Source organism: Cynara cardunculus (genome assembly GCF_001531365.2).
Source record: "Cynara cardunculus var. scolymus isolate 2C chromosome LG 6, CcrdV1, whole genome shotgun sequence".
Lineage (NCBI taxonomy): Eukaryota > Viridiplantae > Streptophyta > Magnoliopsida > Asterales > Asteraceae > Cynara > Cynara cardunculus.
In genome coordinates this window covers 3,999,969-4,008,279 of record NC_037533.1, presented here as the reverse complement: position 1 = coordinate 4,008,279, position 8,311 = coordinate 3,999,969, and positions in this window count along the sequence as shown.

The window sequence follows — 8,311 nt, the reverse complement described above, 5'->3', positions numbered from 1 at the left end:
ATATCTTATCACAAATAGGCATCACTTCATGTATGTTTCACACCACATGCATACATGTATAAATTACATACATATCATGCCATCTTTTCACATATATGCATKCAYAATATCATGTTCACATTTCACATATATAGTTCATGCATTTCTACTTAGACATGCATATTTCACGTAATCCACATAACGAACACGTATAAATTACCTCAACCTATTTTGTCTCAAACCTGGTTATAACAGCGACAATCTCAAGTTATCGCATCCAATTGAGCTTGAACAATAACTTGTCACATTGAACTGAAGCAATCACTTATGGTTGTCTGCTCTTAAGCATGCGATAACCCCAACTTATCGCATCCAATTTATACTCTAAGGTATTTACAAATTAAGTACCTCTACGTTAATACAACAAAATATAAACCCAATATAATTACTGGTTACTACAATTTTTTATACTCTTTGAATTCCATAAAATTAATAATAACGAACTACAAATACGTTTCAATATAAGATAACATTTGTCTTACTTACACGACATAATTTCCCATCGTTATCTTTATCTAAAAAATAATTCATCAAAATTAAAACTGAAATTAAGGTACAATTTTTATTTTTAAATCTTAAATATTTAAAGTAAAACTTTAAATTAAAGAAATTATTCCAAAATAACGAAAATTTTACGGTTTTTAATTTCACATCAATATATTTTTGTAGAGTTTCATTTACCATGTTTTCAAATTAGCAAATTAATCACCACTTTTAATTTCTATTTTTTCGAATATACATTTTGAATTTTTTTTTAATTGCTTTAATTTTTCACTACGATAAAATTGGATTTATAGGATGTCAAAAATTCTTCAGCATTAAAATAAATGCTTTTATAAGACTTAATTTATAGGATTAAAAAGGAAAACATCCAATCTAAATACATTATAATAAGTTTATAAAATATTTTTTAGCGTAGTAACAAGTTTTTTAGGACATTTAAAAACAACGTCTTGTTAGCTATTTTAATTGGGACATTATTTGAAAAAAAAAGTTCTATAAAAACAGGTGTTCTATAAAAAGAAGAGTTTATAGAACATTTTCTCAAAAAAAATTATAAAAAGGTAATGCGACTTTTTGTTACAAATGTTCTAAAAACTTGTTAAGACACCCAAAAGTGTTTAATAAACTTATTAGAATCCCTTTAGATAGGACACTTAATTTTTTTGTTCTATAAATTAAGTCTTATAAAAAAAATTCTATTAGAATGATTAGAAATTTTTGACGTTTTATAAAGCCAATTTTATTGTAGTGTTCCATTTTCAATTTACAAGAATGTTGTATATCATGTTAGATCGTACAGATACACAACTAATATTTTAATACACAACTAATGCTATGATTATCAACACCTAAACGACATTTGAGGATAGAAAATTATAACAAAACTTTACATTTTTATTTAAGCATAGTACTTGTTGATAACTTTTATATCGTGTTACCGAAGTGATCAACCACCTTCATGTGTATGTCATGTAATGTCATCCTTTCTAATCACAAAATTGAAATTAATAATTGAACAATTTTATTATAAAAATAATTATGAATTAAATAAATAATGCAAATTATTTGTCATTACAACAAAATCGAGTTTATAGGACACGCCAATTTTTAACGTGTTCTAATAGAATACTTAATAGGGGCAAATTTTATACAACCAAACAGATATGCTTTCTATTTATGTAAACCGTTGCAATAGGTTTATAAGATACTTTTAGGTGTCTCATATAGTTTTTTAGGACGTTTTTAAAATAAAGTGTCGTGTTAGTTTTTTTTATTCTTTTGGGAGGTGTCTTATAAATACATCTTTCTATATGGCGTTTGTGTATATATGACATTTTTTTTTAAATAATGTTATATAAAGTTTCTAATATGATGCTTTATTTCAAAAACGTCCGAACCTATAAACCATTTAAGACGTTTAAAAATATCCTATAAACCTATTGTAGTGCTCTTATATTGGACACATCTATTTAGTTTATAAAATAATCTATTAAGTCACTTATAATTTTAACGTCCTATAAACCCTATTCTATTCGAGTATGTAATTTAACATCATGGTCTAATCATTTAGACATTTAGTTATTATTTGGCTCTTTGTTTTTAAACGAAGAAGTTCGTCTCAATTAAGTTTGCTTAGAATATCGATTGCTATAGATGTTCCAACAAGGGCGATAGCCGATAGGTACAAAATGATTACAAATTATTTGTAAGTTGTTGTAAACTATAATTTAGTTCATATAATGTTTAATTTGTAATATATATATATATATATATATATAGATGAGCGATCAAATGAAAAACCACTCTCATTTGTAAAAATTGTACAAACCATCCTCATACGTCGATTTCATTGTTTAATCATATTAAACACGGTATTTTCGTTGCAAACACACAATTTGTTTCTATGAAAATAGCGAACCCCATCTAAAAGAAAGTATCAGTATTTCTATTTTAGTTTGTTTTAAAATAAATGTCAGTATTTCTATTTTAGTTTGTTCTAAAATAATTGTCTGCTTTTCTTTTTTACCCTTTATTAAAAGATGGAAAGATTTCTTTCTCTATTTTTTTTATTAACCTGGATATCCAACCCGCTATGCGAGCCGACTAATTCCAGGACGACCACCTGCTTTGCAGATAGCCCGAAGTCACCGCATTTGAATCTCAATGGCCACAAGGAATTTTTATTCTTCCTTGGATTTGAACGTGAGACTTCATGGTACTTTTGACCTTTGAAACCAAGTTCAAACCAATCAAACATCACCCTTGTGGTTATTCTCTATTATTTAATTAATTAAAAAAATTATGTAAATCTAAAATTATATATATATATATATATATTTCACTATAAACATTTATTTAATTTGGGTTATAGAGATGAAAGAGCCTTTTGTTTGCATACCATTTTTCATCAACATGATGGAAAATACCCATCTCCTTAATAACCTCTTTATCACATATATAGACGTCCCACAAAATTAAGGTAGCATCTGTTAATTTGTGTTCATCTGTGTTCACGGTTCATTTGTGTTCAAACTGTGTTCACAGTTGTTCATTTGTGTTCAAATTGTGTTCATGGTTCATTTGTCTTCAAATTGATCAATACCGAAAATCGTTACTACCGTGTTTCTTATGTGATTTAGGAATTCATACAAGAATGAACATGAAAGATCAATAGTAAAAAAATTTAATAATATGAATGCATATTTTTTGAGATTTGATTTTTTGTAACTCTCCATTAATTGTTTTGAGGTTACAAATAAATTCAATTTACTAAAATACCCTTGTAAGGGTAAAATGAACAAGACATAAACCTATAAGAATAATGAAATTTGATTGGTTGAGAGGATTTTCAAAGTTAACACAAAAATGATGGTTAACATTTGATCTTCCCTCTCTCTCTCTCTTTATATATATATATATATATATATATATATATATATATATATGTATATATATATATAGGGTTCGGTTCACGTGAGACCAAAGGTTTTTCGTGAGACCCGTAAGACAAATTCATGTTCATTGATCAACTTTATAAGCTAATGATCCAATGATCTAAAGTTGCACGGTGGCAATTTTGTGACTATTGAGAAGTCTCGTGGCAATTTTATGATTATGAACATTCATATTGTAGATATAATCCAAAGGTTGAGAGTTGCTATTACGGGTCTCACGAAAAACCCTTGGTCTCAATAAAAAACCCTTGGTATCACATGATCTCAAGTCTCTCTCTCTCCCTCTCTCTCTCTCTCCCTCTCTTTATATATATATATATATATATATATATATATATGTAAGAAGAAGAAACCAAACACAATGAGGTGGCACCTTCTAATGCTTAGAACTTCTCCAATCTTTTTTTCTCAATTTTTTGGTTTTTTTAAATGTTGAATATGTTAAAGACTTTTCTGCCCCTGTTTATGAAAAATGTATAACTCATAATTAACGCGGGTGTTTTTGTAATTATGTATACTCAAGTTTTAACCTCCAACTCTTGATTTGCTCTTCCATTTACTTTCTTAATGAAATTTGTTTTTCAAAGTTTCAATAATAAACAAAATGAATCCTCGAAATTCTTTTGGTGAGAGATAAAGAAGGTGAGAGTTGAAGAAGAATTCAAATATTTTAAAAGGTATGTAAAAATTATATTTATTAAAAATGTGATTTGTTATTACATTTTTCTTTTTCAATATTGTTGGATTTATTGTTATCATAGGATATGATTGTGTTTATGATTAGATCATATAAATTCGAATAGAATTTTGATATTTTGTAATTATAGGATACGATAATTTTTTTTCAAATTTAAACTTCATTAACAATAACTATTTATACATGATTGATAATTACGTTAAATTTTGACAACTTCAAGATTTTTTTAATTGACAGAAATCCTTTGGTGAGTAATGAAAAAAATAAGATTTGAAGAAAACTTAAAAGATTTTATAAAAGTATGTAAAAATTATATTATTTAGAAAATATGATTTGTTGTTACATATTTCTTCTTTTCAATATTGTTGGATTTGTTTTTATCGTAGGGCATGAGTGTGTTTACGATTGGATCATATAAATTAAAATAAAGTTTTGATATTTTATGATTACAAGATATTATAAAAAACGAATTTAAACTTCGTTGACAATAATTATTTATACATGATTGATAATCATCAATATATATATATATATATATATATATATATATCTTGATTTGCTCTTCCATTTACTTTCTTAATGAAATTTGTTTTTCAAAGTTTCAATAATAAACAAAATGAAATCCTAGAAATTCTTTTGGTGAAGGATGAAGAAGGTGAGAGTTAAAAGAAAAATTCAAATATTTTAAAAGGTATGTAAAAATTATATTCATTAAATATGTGATTTGTTATAACATATTTCTTTTTCAATATTGTTGGATTTATTGTTATCATAAGATATGATTGTGTTTATGATTAGATCGTATAAATTCGAATAGAATTTTGATATTTTGTAATCACATGATACGATAATTTTTTTTCGAATTTAAACTTTATTAACAATAACTATTTATACGTGATTGATAATTACGTAAAATTTTGACAATTTCAAGATTTTTTCAATTGACAGAAATCTTTTGGTGAGTAATGAAGAAATAAGAGTTGAAGAAAACTTAAAATATTTTAAAAAGGTATGTAAAAATTATATTATTTAGAAAATATGATTTGTTATTACATATTTCTTCTTTTCAATATTGTTGGATTTGTTGTTATCGTAGAACATTATTGTGTTTAGGATTGGATCATATAAATTCGAATAAAATTTTGATATTTTATGATTACAAGATATTATAAAAAAACGAATTTAAACTTCGTTAATAATAATTATTTATATGTGATTGATAATCATCAATATATATGTATATATATATGTGTGTGTGTGTGTATGTATATTAAAGGAGAAACCAAATACAATAGGTGTCTTCCTCTAAATATTATAAACTTATCTTTATTATAAACTTATTTTTCTTTTTTCCTAAATTTTTTATTTTTTAAAATATTTGATATGTCAAAGATTTTTCCATCCCTATTTTTAAAACATGAAATTCATTAAAATATGGTTGTTTTTGGTAATTTTTTAAAAAACTTAACCTCCAACCTTTTTCCTCTTTCATTCCTGAAGATGAAACCTTTAAACACTTTCATGTGTTCCTCTATGATTTGTCAACGTTATTGTAATATTAAATAAGTGTAACACCTCATACCACACATTGCATGTAACACATATTTCATATGGAAGAAATACATGTTTATACACCACTGAGGTCCCTTAGTACAAGAAATTTACCATACAAATTACATGATCCAAAAATTCAAAATACATTTCTTGTACTAATCATCGTTCATTAATCAAAACTATACATCACAGACAAATCTTCATGTAGATATGCATATAGGAAAATATCACATTTTCCCCTTTCCCTTACCGTCCGTACCTCATGCAATACATATTTAAAATCACAAAACGAGGGTTAGACCGAAAGGTCTAGTGAATTACCCTATTTATGTTATTGTAGGGWGAAAATCACCAAAACTTTGTATAATAATAACCTTTTCATATATATAACAAATATATGAACAAATAGGAATATATTACCAGTACCTTTCCACTTTTCAAGCCAAGTATTCAGCTATTCAAATAACATACATTTGAACCAACCAGGTTTCATATAATGCCACTTTTAAACATTTTCTAATCAACAAGGTTTATTTAAAGTTTCAGGACAAACCTGTTATTTTCTCCTCAATAACATCCAGACTACGATTTCCAATAAGAACCTTGAATCTAAATCTTTAAATCACAAAAAATAAAAGATTTCAAACCACGGTAGTCTTAAGGGATATAAAAGAAAGAGTTATATCATACAACACACATACAAATGCCACCCTTATATCCAATTCCCATGTTGCTTCTAGTCCTTTGTGAAACTTCCACTGAACCTTAACCAGACTTATCTCTTTGTTTCTTAACACTTTGATCTTTCGGTCAATTACATCTTCCGGTATTTCCACAAAGTTCAGCTTACTGTCTAATTTAATCTCTGGCATCGGTATAGCTAGATTTGGATCAGCCAAACATTTTCGCAGATTCGATACATGGAAAGTGTTGTGAATCAGACTAAGCTCTTCTGGCAGCTCTAACTGATATGCTACTGGCCCAATTCGTTTACATATTATGAACGGTCCCACATACCTCGGACTGAGCTTTCCTTTCTTTCCAAATCTGACAACACCCTTTCATGGTGAAACTTTTAACATCACAAAATCACCTACACCAAACTCAATTGGCTTTCGACGATTATCAACATAACTTTTCTAACGATCTTGTGTTGTTTTGATTCTTTCACGGATCTGTTCGATCTTTTCAGAAGTTTATTGAACAACTTCAGGACCCTCAGCTGTCTTTCACCTACCTCATTCCAACACAACGGCGTTCGACATTTACGTCCATACAACACTTCATATGGTGTCGCTTGGATGTTGGAATGGTAACTATTGTTATATGCAAACTCTATCAATGGCAAGTGATCTTCCCATGATCCCCCAAAGTCAATAATACAACTTCTCAACATATCTTCGAGTGTCTAGATAGTTCTTTCACTCTGCCCATCAGTCTGCGGATGATATGTTGTACTTAGTCGGATTTCATATCCCAAAGCTTTCTACAACCCTTCCCAGAATTTTGAGGTAAACCGACTATCTCTATCAGAGACAATAGGCAATGGAACACCGTGTCTGGTTACAATTTCTTTGATATAAATCTGTGCCAGCTTTTCTAAAGAGTACTTCTCTCTTATTGGCGGAAAATGCGCAGATTTAGACAGACGATCAACAATTACCCAAATCGCATCATACCTGTAACATCCCCCGTCCCCGTGGTCCGGAACAGGCGGTGTCACTAACGGGACTTAATTCTAAGACACAAACATTGCAGAGCTACTAATAAACTCCAAACGTAGATTAACTTCTAAAACATGTTTTACAATCCAAAATATTACATTCTATCAACTATTTATAAGTTTGGCATATTATACATCTACCAACGAGTTTACCAACTCAAAAAAGTCAAACGCTCGATCTCAAGTCCCGTCCCTTATCAGAATCACTTGGAACCTGCCGTGTCAGAAAACAAGAACACGGCTGAGCACAGAGCTTAGTGAACAGATTGTATATAAACTTGAAGTAATAATACGTAACATCGATAATAAAGCGGAAGAATTAAAAATCAATGAAACTGAATTCATAGAAAATCAAGACGTTTCACAGTTCTCATTTCAAAACATCATTTAAACACAATCCGTCAATTCCTGTAGTGTTCGTGGGGTGGCCAAACCACACGAACTATCGGGCCGGCGTGCGGGCACACACCCCGAGTCCCTCGTGAATTTAACCACGGTCACATGGTGGGTAATCCTAGGATCGATCCATCCGCCCTGGAGCCAATAATATCAGCCTAGTCCACAAGGTGGGTTCACGTAAGCCACTATTGGGCCTAACCCTGTGGACTGAGTTCACCTGCAGAACGCCATGACTACAAAGCCGCCATAGAAGGCATCCCAAATAATGCGCCCATTAATTGGGTTGTTCTGAAAACCAATAAAACTAAACATCTGCCACTACCCGAATGGCGTTCATAAAAAAATCAACATTCAAAGTACTTCATAAAACTCGAAACTACTTCAAAATATGACAATCAATTTAACCAAATTGAAAGATTCAAACATATAATTCAACGAACT